The 16,728-nt window shown below is 45.6% G+C and overlaps 1 protein-coding gene across 1 annotated transcript in view; it reads left to right on the plus strand.

The window, feature by feature from the left end:
* The first annotated feature begins 9,442 nt into the window (after positions 1-9,442).
* The window catches only part of LOC135383127 (uncharacterized), an 86,696-nt gene continuing 79,410 nt past the window's right edge, over positions 9,443-16,728 (plus strand). Inside the window, exon 1 of the mRNA XM_064612735.1 lies at positions 9,443-9,556. The gene's annotated coding sequence lies outside the window, so the exon portion shown is untranslated. The remainder of the gene's footprint in view (positions 9,557-16,728) is intronic.

The raw sequence follows: 16,728 nt of genomic DNA on the forward strand, positions 1-16,728 counted from the left end.
GTTCTGGGTACAAGAGTGATTTTACGGTAAAATCCCGTACGATGAAGCTTGAGTGCTTATACAGCCCTAATCATCTTATTTTACTATATATGAGGGGACCTCTCGAGGCCACAGAGCCCCCCCCCCCCCCCCCACACACACCCAGGTAGCTCATGCCGACTGACAGCAATCTCGCTGGATCCACAAAACGATTTGCCGTCGTGCACAGAGGAGGTGGAGCGGCGCAAAAATCCAGCGCTCGCTCTCTGTGTGGGAAAACGAATTCGCAAAGTCCGGTTACCCGTGAATGGCCAAGGGCCCAACCAGCATTGGCTCTGGACGAAAAGAAACAATTTGCCGTCGGAGTATACGAAGAGGGACAAATGGCAAAGTGCCATTACCGGTGAATGGCTGGCTCATCCATCGCGAGTACTGCGTACAAGAGTGATTTTACGGTAAAATACCGTACGATGGCGCTGGAGTACTTATGCAGCTCTGATAATCTTATTTTACTATATATAACGGGACCTCTCGAGCAAGCAGAGCCCGCCGCATCTTCGCTGGGTGCAGAAAAACGATTTTCTGCCGGGCATAGAGGAGGCGGGACTTCCAGCGCTCTCCTTGGATGCGGGAAAACGAAGTGGCAAAGTCCCGTACCTGCGATTGGCCGAGGGCTCATCTAGCACTGGCTGTGAACGGAAAGAAACGATTTCCCGAGGATTTTCAGGAGTATACGAAGGCGGAAAAATGACAAAGTCCCGCTACCGGCGAATGGCTGAGGGTGCATCCAGCGAGAGTTCTGGGTACAAAAGTGATTTTACGGTAAAACCCCGTACGATGAAGCTCGAGTGCTTATACAGCTCTAATCATCTTATTTTAGTATATATAAGGGGACCTCTCGGGACCGCATAGCCCGCCGTACCAGAGTAGCTCATGCCCACTGACAGCACTCTCGCTGGATCCAGAAAAACGATTACCCGTCCTGCCCAGAGGAGGCGGAGCGGCGCAAAAATCTAGCACTCGCTCTCTGTGTGCGAAAACGAATTGGCAAAGATCGGTTACCGGCGAATGGCCGAGGTCTCAACCAGCATTGGCTCTGAATGAAAAGAAACGATTTGACGTCGATTTTCAGGAGTTAGGAAGACGTAAAAATGGTAAAGTCCGTAAAGGTACCAGCGAATGGCTCGGGGCCCATCCAGCGCGAGTTCTGCGTACAAAGTCATTTTACGGTAAAATCCCGTGCGAGGAAGCTCGAGTACTTATGCAGCTCTGATTATCTTCTTTTACTATATATAAGAGGACCTCTTGAGCAAGCCGAGGCCGCCGCATCTTCGCTGGATGCAGAAAAACGATTTGCCGTCGGACCCAGAGGAGGCGGGACATCCAGCGCTCGCTTTGGGTGCGAGAAAACGAATTGAGAAAGTCCCGTTAACAGCGATTGGCCGAGGGTTCATCCAGCACTGGCTGTGGATGGAAAGAAACGATTTGCCTTAGATTTTCAGGAGTATAAGAAGGCAGAAAAATGGCAAAGCCCCGTTACCGGCGAATGGCTGAGAGCTCATCCAGCGCGACTTCTGGGTACAAGAGTCATTTTACGGTAAAATCCCGTACGATAACGCTCGTGTGCTTATACAGTGCTTATACAGAGTGGTGCTGTTTTGTCTAATCACCCTATTTTACTATAGATAAGGGGACCTCTCGAGCAAGCACCGCCCGCCGCATCAGCGCAATTCATGCAGTCTGACAGCACCTTCGCTGGATACAGAAAAACGCTGCAGAGGAGGCGGAACGGCGCTCGCTCCGCGCTCGCTCTGGGTGCGGGAATACGAATTGGCAAAGTCCCGTTACCTGAGATTGGCCGAGGGCTCATCCAGCACAGGCTGTTGATGGAATGAAACGATTTGTGTTAGATGTTCAGGAGTACAGGAAGGTGGAAAAATGGCAAAGTCCCGTTGCCGGCGAATGACTGACGGCTCATCCAACTTGAGTGCCGTCCTTTTTGTAGTATTTGTCCGATACTCGCTACAAGCTGCGCACCTGTGAATGAGTGGGAAGCACTCATTATTTGAAGAAAAATTCAAATGAGTTTCGTAAAAAAACATAACTTCTAAAACAGGGTGCCATCGGTATTAAAATGGGTAATTCCCCTTTTTGGGACCTTCAGTGGACACCTTTTTACAAAAATGTGGCACCGAAGCGGGTCACTTGTTGCAATAATTGATTGCTCTAGGTTTGCATATTTTTGTGACGGATTCTCGCGGCGGAGCGGAAAACAAAGCCCCGGTCCCAATACAGCGCTTGGGAAAGGCTCTGTTGTGGAGCCCAGCGTTGTTATTTCCTGCACGTTCGAAGAAAAAAATGAACGCGCGTTTCGTATAATTCGCTTTAGGGAGCACATATGCGTGTCCACAGTCAAGAGCGCTTGGCCGACCAGTGACAATGAATAAGAGTAAGAAATATGGTCGGTGAAGAAAGGGTGGGGCACTAAAAAAGTATGGGTATCGGTAACGATACGGAGATTGCTTTACCATAAATTTTTAAAGGAAATACTTTTCCGATACCGATTTAAAAGTATCGCGATCAGCACTTCGATACCAATAAAAAGTATCGATTACGGATACGGCGTTACATACAACACTGCATACTTCAGATGATTGTCACAGTGAGGTCACAGCACATCCACCACCTGTCTGTAGAAACTGGACGAACGCCTGCAGGGTTTGGAATTGTTTGGTCGTTGACCAAGTACCCAGGACCTTCACAGCATCAAACAGTCGGCTATCCACTGGGCCAAGGTGGCATATGGAGATGCTGCCGCTGCTGCTGATATTGCTGCCTTAGAAGCAGTACTGTTGCAACAACCGCTGTTGCCTACTCATCGCCAGCAATGACGGAAGCACTAGTGTCGACGATAGCAGCGTGTCCGTCATTGCTGCTGATGCGTCCTTCTTGCAACTGTACTGTTCCCAAGGCTTTGGAGCTAGCTTCAACCGAGACGGTCACTGTACCACTAACGTTGTTGTATTGTAGTGGCTAGATGTTTATGAGTGCTGGTTTTATTCCTGCAAGTGCCTCTGTTTGTCCTGAAGTCCACAGGTGTTCTGAGTCTTGTGTGACAAGCTTTCTCAGTGCTGCAGTTTTGTCTGCACGGTTTGCCACAAACTTTTGCAGGTACTGTACCATACCTAGCAGTCTTGGTAGTTCAATCTCGTTCTTTGACTCACTGATCTGATCGACAGCGAGTATTTTGTCTTGATCAATCTTTAGTCCTTCTGCGGTTACTTCATGACCAAGAAACTTGACTGAATCACTGTGGAAGACACACTTGTCTCTGTTGAGTTGTGCACCACACTCCTTCAATGCGTCGAAGACTTTCTGTGTGTATTCTTGCAGCTGTTCGCTCGTTTCAGTGTACTCCAGGATGTCATCCATAGAATAGGTTGTGTTTGGCATGCCTCCTAGGATTCTGCTAACCACGTGTTGAAAAACGTCTGGCGCTATTGCTATCAAAATGAAACTGTTTTGAAGCAGTACCTACGCCAGTGTGTGCTGAGGGCCAGATACTCGCATCATCCAGATCGCGATTAACGCATTCTGACGATGCTGGGTTTCCAACCTCCTTTCATCGGGCTGACAACGACTGCGGTAAAAAAAAATTCGTCGTGCGCTATCCTCTCGCGCGCTATTCGGGGGGGGGGGGTATATGTTTATTCACACAAAATGTCAGCCAGGCAAGTGCCGGCTTGCTACCGCGTGCTATAGCTCCTGAATATCCCTGTGTATTATCATTAATTTGAGTAAATTAGACACGCTCTTCACATTGGTGCGGTGAAAAAGTGACCTGTACTTGACAAATTTCCAACTTCAGTTCGCAAAAATGTATATAATTAAATTTACGTTATACGACATTCATATCAGGAGGGGCAAAAACCAAGTAAGAACAAATGCCGCATGGTTCTAGGTGTAGTTGTTTTTTAAATTATAATTCAATAACACGTTTTCTGGGACACCCTGTATGTACCATAACAAGAACTACATTAGCCTCATGAACGGAGTCACTTTTACACCCAATATGCTGGAGTAAATATGGATCTGTATGGGAGTAACTTTTACTCCGTACCATTGGGAGTAAACTTTACTACCTAATGTTCCCGGAGTTGCAGATACCTTTCGAAGAGGCTGAAATTTTGCACCCCGGAGTTGGGGTGTTTTACACCCGTAAAAGAGTCGGTACGACATTTCTTCGTTTTGTTTTCGGAGTGAAATTGCACAGAAACTACTCCACTTTTTTGCGTAGGATTCGGTATCATTGTCGGCGATGAACAAGGAGTAAAAGGAAAATATGACGTAGCTTCGGAATCGACCAGGACGGATGCGACGCCCCCTTTAAATTTATATCCTTTATAGGCGTGATTTACTGTTAGCGTGAAGCGTTCCTTGAACCCCATGTTTCACGACTTCGAGTTTCTTCTTGTCTTCTTTGGTCATGGGGAGGCGTTCTTAACTGGTTCTGCGCGTTCGAGTCGGTGGCTGTCATGGAGTTAGCCACTGGTCTTCTGGGGTTTCTTGAGGAGCTGGATAGCGGTGGCGTGCCACTCGTAACTTTATAGGCAATCATGGGTTTGGAGACCGCAACGACACACTGAGAGGCTCCGGGCGTTTTCAAGCCACCCTCGGGCATTGTTTGAGAGATTCACACACGCATATTTTCATGTCTGTCCTTTCCGGCATTGCTTTCGCTTCTCATTCGCCCTGTGGCGTTACGCTGCTTCTACTCAAAGTATTCTGTCCTCTTCTTGTTCTGATCCGGTTTCTGACACCATATGTGTATTTTTCGCTGAACAGGAACTGAACCGAAATAAATTTAGACGGCTACTGGTTCGCGAAACGGTTCAGACGTACTGTGCGTAGTGTGCGTAACAACGATTTTTTTTTCCAGTTTATTATTAGTTATGCCATGCACAGTATACAGTAATACGGTATCCAGTGGGGGTCCCGTAGCATAGCTAGAGGTGGGGGCTCCCGGAAACAATCTGAATATCATACGTTTCGACAACATCAGAACAAGTCATGAAATATAAGGATGCACATTATATGGAAGGTCATAAACGGTCACGGTAAGGCAGAAAGCACAAGAGGGCAAAAGAAAGAAAACCAACCAACCAAACAAACAAACAAACAAAATAAATAATAATAATAATAATCTTTATTTGGCTCAAGAGGTGAACCCGGAGCACTGGGAAAAAAGATGCATTTGCAGCCTGACATACCCCAGGCCCCGTCCTTCAGGAGCGGATCATATTACATAATGTTCATACAATGTCATCAATTCAACAGGCATGACAAGACACACAGAAAATAAACTAATATTTCGGAGATTAATGAACTGTTCACAGTGTTTCAACATCGCGAACCGTACACACAATAATATGTATACATATGAATATATGTGAATTTAATTAACAGGCGGCAAAAACGATACTGGTTAAGACTCTTCAATAAACATCTGACTATCAGGAAAAATATAATCACTGCTCACAACCAAAGAGAAGCAATCGTATCTTTGAAACGCTTAATTCCAATAAATTAATTTGTATGTTGTCATTTAAAAGTTTTGGTAAAATATATGTAATTTGTTGTGTGCCATATTGTGTTCGTGGTCTCTCATCCTGCCATGTTATCGGCGTTTGCAAGTATACGGTTAGATTTGGCTAGATTAACAAGGTTAAGGAAGAGCTCATTCTGCTGAAAATGCACCCGTCTGTACGTCATTATTAATCTATATGTGATATCTATATATAATCGTAGTCCTATATAATCTATATGTGATATTAATCTATAAATAAATATAACAATTTTGATCAGATCGTCTTCAAATACGATAGCCGCCAACAACATCAGCTTGCTTACAGCGCTCTGAGTCAAGTGACCTCTATCCACGGCTTGTACGAGGGGTGTTCAAGTCAAACCGGGACCTTCTGTCTCCTGAGTGTACAAATGACTCGGGCTACTTCTTTTTCGTCATTTTCACTCGCGACAGGCCTCTGCGTTCACCACGTGGTGGTCCAAAGTTTATGCAAAACAGAAGACACTCGCTGGACAACATGGCCGACAACAAGGTGAGCGCGCACATCGAACAGCGAATTGTCATGAAGTTTCTCATGAATGAAGGCGTAAAGCCATCTGAAATTCACAGAAGACTTCAGGCTCAGTATAGCCACGATGCATTTAGCCACAGAAAAGCCTTCGAGTAGTGGAAACGGTTCCGAGACGGCCGTACATCAGTGCAGGACGATCCCGGCCGGGGCGGCTCAGAGCCCAGTGTCAGAGTTCATGAGAACATCCAACTTGTGCAGCGCCTGATCCTCAAGGACCGACGGATAACATGTCTCCAACTGGCTCGAAAGATGGACCATTCTCTGGAAACGTTGAACACTATCATTCATCAACGCCTCTAGTTTCGGAAAGTTAGTGCTCGCTGGGTCCCGCGGGAGCTCTCCGTGTTTGACCGGCAGAGAAGACTGGAAATCTCCCAAGAGCTAAGGTACCGTTTCGACACTGAAGGACTGCCGTTCCTTGATCGGATCATCACGTGCGATGAAACGTGGGTGCACCATTTCATCCTGAGTCTAAACGCGCATCAAAACAGTGGAAGCATCCGGGCTCGCCAGCTCCCAAGAAGTTCCGAAGCACCCCGTCTGCGGGTAAGGTCATGGCCACGGTTTTCTGGGACAAAGCTGGCGTTGTTCATGTTGATTTTCTGCCCAGTGGTAACACCATCAATAGCGCATGTTACTGCCAGGCTCTCAGGGATTTGCATAAGACGCTGAAGCAAAAGCGGCCGGGCCTCATCACCAAAGGAGTCCTCCTCAACAGGACAATGCACGCCCGCATACCGCGCATCTCATGACGTGCACCTTACAGGAACTTGGCTGGGAGTTGCTGCCACATCCCCCTTACAGTCCAGACCTCGCCCCCAGTGATTTCCATCTCTTCGGGCCACTGAAGGCGTTCCTTGGGGCCGCCACTTCAGCTGCAACGACGAGGTCAAGAATGCTGTTCGATCATGGCTGCTACGCGCCGGTAAGGATTTCTACGCTGCTGGCATCCAAGCCCTCCTGAAACGCTGGTACAAGTGCATTAGTGCAGCTGGACATTAGGTTGAAAAATAAAACAAATTTCTCGCCTGTAAGTTCATTTTACTTTTGCAAAAAATGAAAAGTCCCGGTTTGACTTGAACACACCTCGTATATAGTGAACGACAAGAGCGACTTCCGGTCGTATCATGGGCGTCGCGGGAGCTACGCCCCGCGTATGAACGAGTACCAGCGTCTCGAGCAACACCGGCTCGACACAATCAGCTCGAGGACTCAGCTATTCTGAGGCACGTCTCAGGGCACTGCGTTGAGCATACTCAACTGCAACGTACAGTCTCGCCGCACATTCCGTCGGACACTGTGTCACATTAGTGCGAGCAAGGATGGGTGCGCGATCGCGAGTGCGCTGCGTCGATCACCAGGTACGAATGTGTGCCAAGCAGATTCCCAGCCGAAGTATTTGTCGCCCTATCACCTTTGAGATCGACAACCACATGCACTGCCATTGCGAATTTGGTGATACATGTCATGCTGAAATAATATCAATCCTACCCTTGGGTTCGTCCTCGGCGCCGCACATCAGCAAACGATAACCCTCATCCGTCTCTCCATGTGAACGTCGACATGCCGATAGTGTCCTGTTTCATGTGGAGTCTTCAATGCGGACATAACGCAGAGCAGTCAGTTCATCGGTTTCATGAAGGACAGTTCAACGCCGAATGCGCGACACGCGTGACGACGGGTACGACTCTGGGCAATACTTCTTTAGGTTTCACTTTTAAACTCAACATCAGCGTCGAATGCCTCAATTACATCTACTTCTTGTACCATCGTTGGGTGTGGAACAGTGTGGTGAGACGACTCTACGCGCTATCGCCCATGATACCGTCCTCCCCTAACCGAGACGATAGATTGTAGCTGTAACGTTCACTCATCGACTTGTCTCAGTAACAACACTATGACATAAAAATATTGCATTTGTTTCATTTACTGTAATAAATATGTACTAAACTCGAAGAAAAAGTAATACTGCCGTATACATAGTTCATTCAAACTGATATCTTTAAAATGTTTACTATCGTTATTTGAACTCCCTCCACAGAAACTTGCGGCCGTGTCGTATATACTCCCACTGATTCCTTACATAGTTGGGAGGTGGTTATGGATCAGAGATTTTCCAACGCACAATATCACACACTGTACTGTTTTTGCAGGTTGCTTTGTGGTCTTGGTGCATACAATCATACGTGCAACAGTTCCTTAGGAGGGGGTTTTCCCAGTACCGACACACTACACTAACACACTCACCAATGATATTAGAACACCTCCAAATGTATTTAGGTATTATATGAACATGGTGTGGGCGGGGGGGCACTAATCTGATACGGGTATTACCATTCCCATCCCTACGTAATCTCCCCTCCCAGTGTGTTGAAATCATGGACAAATATTGGCCTTTGCTCTAGCTATGGAACATAGACCTTCTTTCGAAACTACCCAACACAACAAACTTTAGCTTCTTTCAGCTTCAACGCTCCGATGGTATAAGCCTCCTTGGTCACCTTTGGAGAGTGTTATCGGAAGGCTCTTTTTCGTACTCTGATGTGCACTATTTTGTAGCAGACCTCCAATCATAATCACATAATAAATTCACGTCAGTTTTGTTGCGCTGATAAGGACGATGTGATGTGCGCATACGTTTGAATGTCCGCTTTGCGCTACCTATGTGACGAATGGCAGGGCTCACTAACTCGAAGGAATTGAAACTGCTTCATTGTGAAGAGCGTTGAAACTAGGGCGAGTTGGCATGCTTGCGTGTGTGTCCGTCACGCCTCTTTCGTGTGCCGCAGCAGGGGGTTTATAACGCGTATAAGGTTTCATTTTGCATCATTTTTCATCACGTAGGTGCATGATTGTTCGCCACGCGCAGTACTAACCATCAAATCCAGTAGAGCGAGTGCGAGCAGAGCACATGATAAGTATTTTGGGGGAGTGGAGGGGGGGGGGGAGAATTTATGTTAGGAGTAGCAGAACAAGTCGGGAGACGAGTTCAATTTCTCCTCTCTTTTTTTTTCGTTACAAACAAACCATCAACATCTACCATCATCCATTCCCTTTTCCCTCTTTCTTTCTTTCTTTTAATAAACATGTATACCCCATCCAACAATGACACGAGCGCTGACTACTTTAAAGTTGAATTTATTAATGATGCCAAGTACAAACTCGCTGTGCTTGTCCCCGCTGCACGGCAGTCGTGAGCAAGAGGGTCGCCGAACCGTGTTGGCGTTCCCTGTTGCCTGGACAACATCGACCTCTTGCGCCCGCCCATGCCCATGACCAAAGCGACATTCGGGAAGTACGCTTCACCATGGACGGAACGTTTTTCGAAGCCCTATACTTGTGAACGGCGTTTGTTGTACTGTTCTGACGCCAGGAATAGAAGACAGTGTAGGACCCGCCTTCCAGGAACCATTCGCAGGGTAAGCACTATCGTTCGTCGTGCGGCTGGAAAACGGGTGCATGACATAACTTTGCTCACATGTACTTCCGGGAAAAGCGTGAGAACCGATGGCGGTAGCGAGAGCCTATATCAGACCGCGGGGATTAATTTGCAATGATGTTGCTTCTTGATGTCCATTTGAGGAGGAAGGAAAAAAAAGAGAAGAAAACATGTCTACACAGCTTTTCCTTGGTTCATGCAAGCCTGAAGAATGCCATTCGACAGTTGTGCATTTCTGACGGTTTGTTGACGAAAGATCGTAACGCGTGCTGGAGCAGGAGACGTAGTTGCCATGAACGTAGCAGCTCAAACACTAGCGTTCAAAGTGAATGCTATGTGAAAGGGAAAACAAAATTTGCAGTTGCGAGTGTGGTCGCCAGACGAACCCTGGCTGCAAAACCTGCAGTGCAACCCCCGGAAGCAGAACATATTTATACCTTTTGTGTGTTACTTTGATCAAGAATTAACGATCTTCAACTAGATTATAACTGAAGAACTTAACTGTTAGAATGGTGACCTTCCGCTACGATTACGTAGTCCCGAAGATCACTCACAAGACAATCCACGTCCTTCGTACCCGGAGGATTGATGAACTAAGAACTAAGCACTACGGAATGGTGCTCTTTCGTTTTTCTCTTTGATTTTACGCTACATGTAGAACATCGTTACATAAACGCTTGGACGTACTTCATCTGACTAACGTACGTCAGAGCAAATTAAGCTAAAAAAAGCAAAACAAAACGAGTGGTCTTGCACTGCAATAAGTTCTGCATGGACGCACGCCACGAATAATAACGGTCAGTGCTGTTTTACCTTCCGACCAGGAATGCGCACATACAAACGAAATTTGTTTGACGACAAATTCCAACTTCTGAAGCTGGGTCTGTAAGGTAGACGCGCTGGCCCCATGCCTGTTTCACCAACCATACTCGACAGTGGGATCATGCTGCGACCGTGTGACGTGTCGTCCGCTACGCACTTGCTATATGGCTACGTTACACGCAAGAAGCCGAAAGATAACCATAGCTGATAAAAAAATCGCGCGGGAGCTAGATTTTACGAAAAAATCTTCCCGGGAACAGCACCGCAAAGGATGTAGCTAGATGGCTACAGATAGCTGCGTAAGCAACATATTGTCGGATGTGTCGATATATATATTTTTTTTTTCAGTGCTAAATGAGGTTAACTAGATCTAATTCTCGTTTGAGGTGTCTTAATTGAATGCGAACAAAACTGGAGGAAGCGCAAAATGTGATGTATTGTCATCTCCTAAACGTTGCATAGGAGAAGTTTCTATGAGGCCTATACTCAATATCTAGCCTCACTCGGCGCATATAGAAATCACTGAAATCTTCCAGCCACGATATACATCAAATTAATGAATTTCTCGCGAAGCTGTTCAGTTTTAAAAATCAATCAGAAGTCCCATAGGTGCTTTCAAAATCGCACAAACACATTAACCGTTGGCGGCGTTCTTACTGCAGACAATGGTAGCGAATGGTCTTACATCAGCAGCGCTTACTGCCTATCTCGTCTTGCGGCGACATTCTGCATTCTTATAGAGAAACGGCGTGTTTAGTTAGTGTGTAGAGTGCAGCGCTTGCGTATAGCGCTAAGTTTACAGAATAGTGTCACATATCGCACTATAGGAAATTCAGTCATTTCAGTGAATGAATTTCGGTCAATTCAGGATTTAGTTCCCAATTGGGTGCACGTGGATTTGATTTTGATTTGGTAATGTGATGAAGTAAACAAAATGAGGATGTGATTTTGATTGGATTGCAGGCATCCTAATCGGTTAGGTTTGGATTTAGATGAAATCACGCTTTAAGAGAGATTACGATTCAGATTGAATCCTCTTTCTGAAAAGGGATATGTATTTGTGATGGATTTAGATTGAATCACACACTGTACATATCATCAGGTTAATGTAATAAATTTTCTTTATATAATCATGTTTTTGAACGGGGACTTGGGTTTGGATATTAAACACTGTTCTTCAGAAGGATTTGGTGTCGAATTGAATCCTTTTTCTGCAGACGGATTTGGGTTTGAGTTGAATTGAGTTGGGGTTCGCTTTCAGCGTCCAAAGTTGTTGTCTCGCGACGTAAAGCCTTGGATTATCAGAATTATGTGCCACTTCTGCAGGTTATGAAACCAGGCGGACATTCAAAATTTATTATTAAACTTTTTAGTTACATGTTTATTTGTTTACAGATTTACATATTTATTTATACACTATGCGAACTGCCTGCCTTTGTCATAGAAGCATGAAAAGGGGGGGGTCGAAGTAGCTTGCCGTTGTTGGGAAGCTTTGCCTCCAGTAATTCTACATACACTGTTAGGAAAAAAGGTATAAATAAGGTATAATAATGTGTTCTTATACCCCTTTTATACCTTCTGCTTGAGATATATACCTTTGGATGGTATAGAAGAGGAACAAATCTCCTCTTTATACCTCCAACGCTTCTCAAGGGTATGAAAGAGGTATAAAGGAATGCTAACGTACCATATTTATACCTCACCAACACGCGTTTATATCCTGTACCAGGAATAGATCACGAGGCTATGCATTTCACGGTATAGATGAAGCTGCTATACCTTCTGTTTCTTTATACCTTTACGGCTTTTTTATACCTTTACTTCCGCAACGTGCTGTATCACATCATTAGTATTTTGTTTTTGGTGACGGTACCAGCTCAGTTAAATGGATGTTTGATTAAGAAACACAGACATTAGTACAGTACTATCTGAATCCACTTGGTTAGTTTATGGCTGTATGATATCTACATTGCCGGAATGTTGAATCTAGATGTCCTCACCCTTAGAGTTGCGTGCCAGAAGAAAACTGCTCCACACGTTGTCAAGTCGCCATCGGTACATCAGTATTTGTTGCTCTGTCAATGTCTGTCATCGTGATATATCGTGACTTGATGACTGCGCAGAGCGATCTTGCTCCTTGAAATTTCTCTTTAGTTTTTAACTCCATCTTTGCATGTATTTTTTTTTTTTTACATGGGGAGTAATGTGCACGAGCTTTGCTTTCTACTTAACAACCGTTTGCGTGTGTTTGTACTTTGTAGTACGTGTGTGTATGTCAAAAACTTGTCTTCCCTTCAAAGGTGATATTTCTAGTTCCCTCCTCTAAAAATGTCTATGCCTATGATTTAATACCATGATGGTACTCGTGCAGACTCGAACAGGGGTATAGAGCTGTACCCCTAAAGGTATGACATATAGCCCTTTGTTGAGGACTATTTTTTTATACCTGTAAGCATGGTATAAAATAATACCTAAGAAGGGCTAAGTTATTGAGCAGGCGACCTATACCTCTAAAGGTATAGATTTTTCTCTGAGTGTACTTCGCGGCACGTTTTCAGCAAACAGTAGTTGCGTCCTTTTTACCTGCACCTCCTGAACTGCAGCAAGGACAGCATTCGTCGCATTCTTTTTGTCATGCACTGGCAGTGCATCTGCGCGTCCGTATTCTTGTTTCGGAAGTGCTGACCTAGTTCTGCACTAGTTCTAGATCTTCTAGCACGACGTATCGCGGTTGTGTAACGGAAGGGTGCAGAGGAGCAGACGACGGGATGGCGGAGCGCACTTCGTTCGTGGCGCGGTGTTGTTGAATAACAGAGAGCGTTACCCCTGGCATCAAGCAAGGTGTATGTGTGCTTCTTTAAAAATACCTGCCATGCTTCTTTGCTAGCACGGTTAACGCAGACGTAAACTATAAATACGCACTCTCGTCACCTCGCTCTTTCATACCTTTCCATCTCTATCTGTGTCGCAAAACTCTTTTTCTGTGAGCGCCGCGAAGCAACTGTGACTATGAGGGGCGTACAGACGTAGACAGATAGAGAGAGGACAGTAGGAAGGAGTGGGGGACAGGGGGTTAGCATGCGTCTTGGGCCGGCTTCAGGGGGAACTGTGCCGACATTCGTCTGGAATACCTCAGACAGCACAGCCGGTGACAGTATTCGAACCCGTGTCACCTCCCAGTCTCGGCGTGGAAAGCGATCATCCTAACCACTATGCCACGGGAGCTGGTGTGTCGCAAAACTGGTACCGTCTCCAAAAGCTAGAATAACGTGATCCGAACGAACAACGTAGGTGCGGAAACGCGATCACTAGCACTTAATTTATCACCTGCCTGTCCAAAGCGGAATAATCCACGTGCCAAGACAATTATTCGGGCATTATTGTGAGCATTTGCTCTGTTAAGAGATAACGCTATAAGGAACGAGAATCTCCCGATATCTGCTTACGAATTGCTAGTACATACAAACAAAGCGCGAACAAACGAAAGAAAACAGGCTACAACACCGCCATGCTACGGCACACAAGAAAACGCTCTGTAACGCAGACGACAAGGCGTGCACTTCCTCATTCTTTTTAGGAGCCGGCGGTGTCACACCAATGCAACTGGTTCAGAATTCGTGTCTACATCTCGCGTGTACTGAAGAACTGGTGCAGCGAGAGTGCGGTACTTTTCTTAAAAAAAAAAAAAAAAAAGACGCGCCTAATGTTATTAGTAAGTGCGTTCCATTCAACAGCTGTCCAGGGAAGAAAGGATAACTTGTGAACGTGAATGTTTGAATTCGGTATATACATGTTAACTGTGACGGATTGAAGACTGGGGTAAATCGCTTAGGTGAACATATTTTGTGCTATCAAGTTTAAAGCAACCCTTTATTAGCTGAAAGAAGAACTTCAACCGTAGTTCTTTTTTTTTCTCCGGACTGCTATTGCTTCAAGTAGTACTGCAAGTTGACCATATACCGATACTGAAACCGATGCGTTGGGGCTGTAAGCATTACAGGCAAACCGGATGGCCTTCCTCTGAATGCTCCCAGATTGTACTGCAAATGCGATTTCGCAGTTTGCAGGTTTGATGGCAGTCATTGTTTTAACGGTCCTGCTCCTTTATTTTTCAGGCTCCTGAACTGAGCACGTATATTGATCATCCACATAACCCACTTCCACCGGTATCTGTACTGCTCTCCTCTCGTAGCTGTTTTATTATAAATATGTATCGAACGAAAGCAAGCACACTATACCAGCACTAAAGTGATAATGACGCAGATGTTGCCCGAAGCAGGATAAAAACAATAAATTATTATTCAGGGGTTCCGGTTTTATTTTCCCCATCTTCTGAAAAACACGTTGTGCTACACCTTTCGGTATTAATGAAATTCCAGTCACGTTCTCCATCTCCCTGTGTGAGCCAGTTACAAAATTGTTGATCATTCGATGCTCTGAGTATGAGATATGCTTGTTACACCGTCATTATTATCCGACATATTTGTGTTAGAAGCAGACCCCGAATCATTTTTGCAGCTCGAAGGCATTCCTAACCCTTTAGTTGATACGTTTGTGACGGATTTGATCAATCCCGGTTGATAAAGGTATCTGATTTGATGAAACATAACTCGAGATTCAAAACGATTTGATGTACCGGAACAAGTTTAAATCCGCGCTTGATTTGGATTGAATTCCTGGCCATAGGCAAAATGGGCATTTGATTTGAATCCGGTGTGTGTCCCGAAATCCATATCATATCACTGCGTTTTTTTTATCACTGATTATCACTGCGTGATCATCAGATACAAATATGTTTAAGGCGTCTCTCGGTCTAGGCGTGTTTCGAAGTGCCCCTTTACCGCGAGTTTGCCAGCACCATTTCTCTTTTGTCTTTAGACATGTTTTAGGTCCTGTGTATATTTTGCGTAAGAGTCGAAGCGGCGGTACAAAGCTAACATGCTCATTCAACAGATAACTTACAAAAACGTAACCGCAACGAGTAAAGAAAAAAAGCCTATCTCTGAGGAGCCTCCCTTCACGGTATCTACTCGAGAGACTTGACATACGATGTAGCAGAAAGTTTTTGCTATCACGCACTCATTAAGGATGTGAAGAACCGTTGCAAACGTACTGTAATTCTGGTATAAGGGGCTGCTCGTCGCACAGAAAACGCTTGGACTGTCCTTCGGGTCCGGCGAAAGGGGCCTAATCAGTACGGAGCTAGAAGTCAGAGCAATCGTATGGAGTCCGGAAATCGCACGTAGGGCGAGAAAATGGCAAAAGGACACATGCAAGGGAGACTCACACCACCACCACCAACAACAACAACAATAAATGAAGGAGAAGTGACGATGACATGGGATGTTTCCCCGTGGTATCCATAGGACCCTATCACCGCTCACTAGCTCACTCACACCACTCATCTCAATTCTATTGTTTCCTGTGTAATGGAGTAGTCTACAGCTCTCCCGCGTTGAATAACCCAATGTCATAGTCATGATTGATTGACATGTTGTTATTGTTCCCACCACCATTCAGTCAGAGCAGTTGAAGTGCCGTATAACGAGTGCTGGTCTACCCCACTCTGTTGCAGAACGCGCAAGAGGGGTAGATATAAGTAACTAAATAAGCTACGCTTCGGAGTATCGACACTCAGGCAAAAGGGGCGAGCTTCCAGCCCCACCTCTACTTGGGCAATAGAAATCGATGTAGATTAAGTTCGGCAGTGGAAGAAGACAATACTTCGAAGAGCGCTCTATGGGTGGCGCTGAAGGTCAAACGGAAACAACATGGCGGCTCCAACTCGACTTTTAGCCTCAGTGTCGATATTCTGAAGCATAGCTTATTTAGTGACTCTAGGTAGATGTACTCTGGCGACACAGCATAGCTTAGCACCGCAGCATGATACCGCACCGGCAGGCAATAGCCGCTCGTTAATAACACGTCATCAACCAACCATAGGCTTGTTGCGCTCAAGTTTGCCCGGCGACGCGAGCGCCAATCGGGACCCAAGCGGGAGCGGGGGCAGTGTCTGGTCCGCACAGCCATGCATCCAAGCATGTACCGTGGTTAAATATGCCGTCTTTCAGATTGCCAACGCACGGCAAACCAGAACACAAATGGGGAACACAGTACTCTTGCGTCGTTGGGTACCATAACATATTCCAAAACGTCAAAAAAATGAAGTTGTTATCGCTTGATCGGAAAACCTTGGGAGACATAAAGGCGGAAAGCGTTAATTGCGTCTATACACCGTAGAAACGCCGCGAAGTTTCTGCTCTGCATTCCACCTGGAGATAATATAGAGTTATACCCAAACAACTTGCGGTGTAAAGTTACTTGGATATA

Source organism: Ornithodoros turicata, chromosome 2 (genome assembly GCF_037126465.1).
Source record: "Ornithodoros turicata isolate Travis chromosome 2, ASM3712646v1, whole genome shotgun sequence".
Lineage (NCBI taxonomy): Eukaryota > Metazoa > Arthropoda > Arachnida > Ixodida > Argasidae > Ornithodoros > Ornithodoros turicata.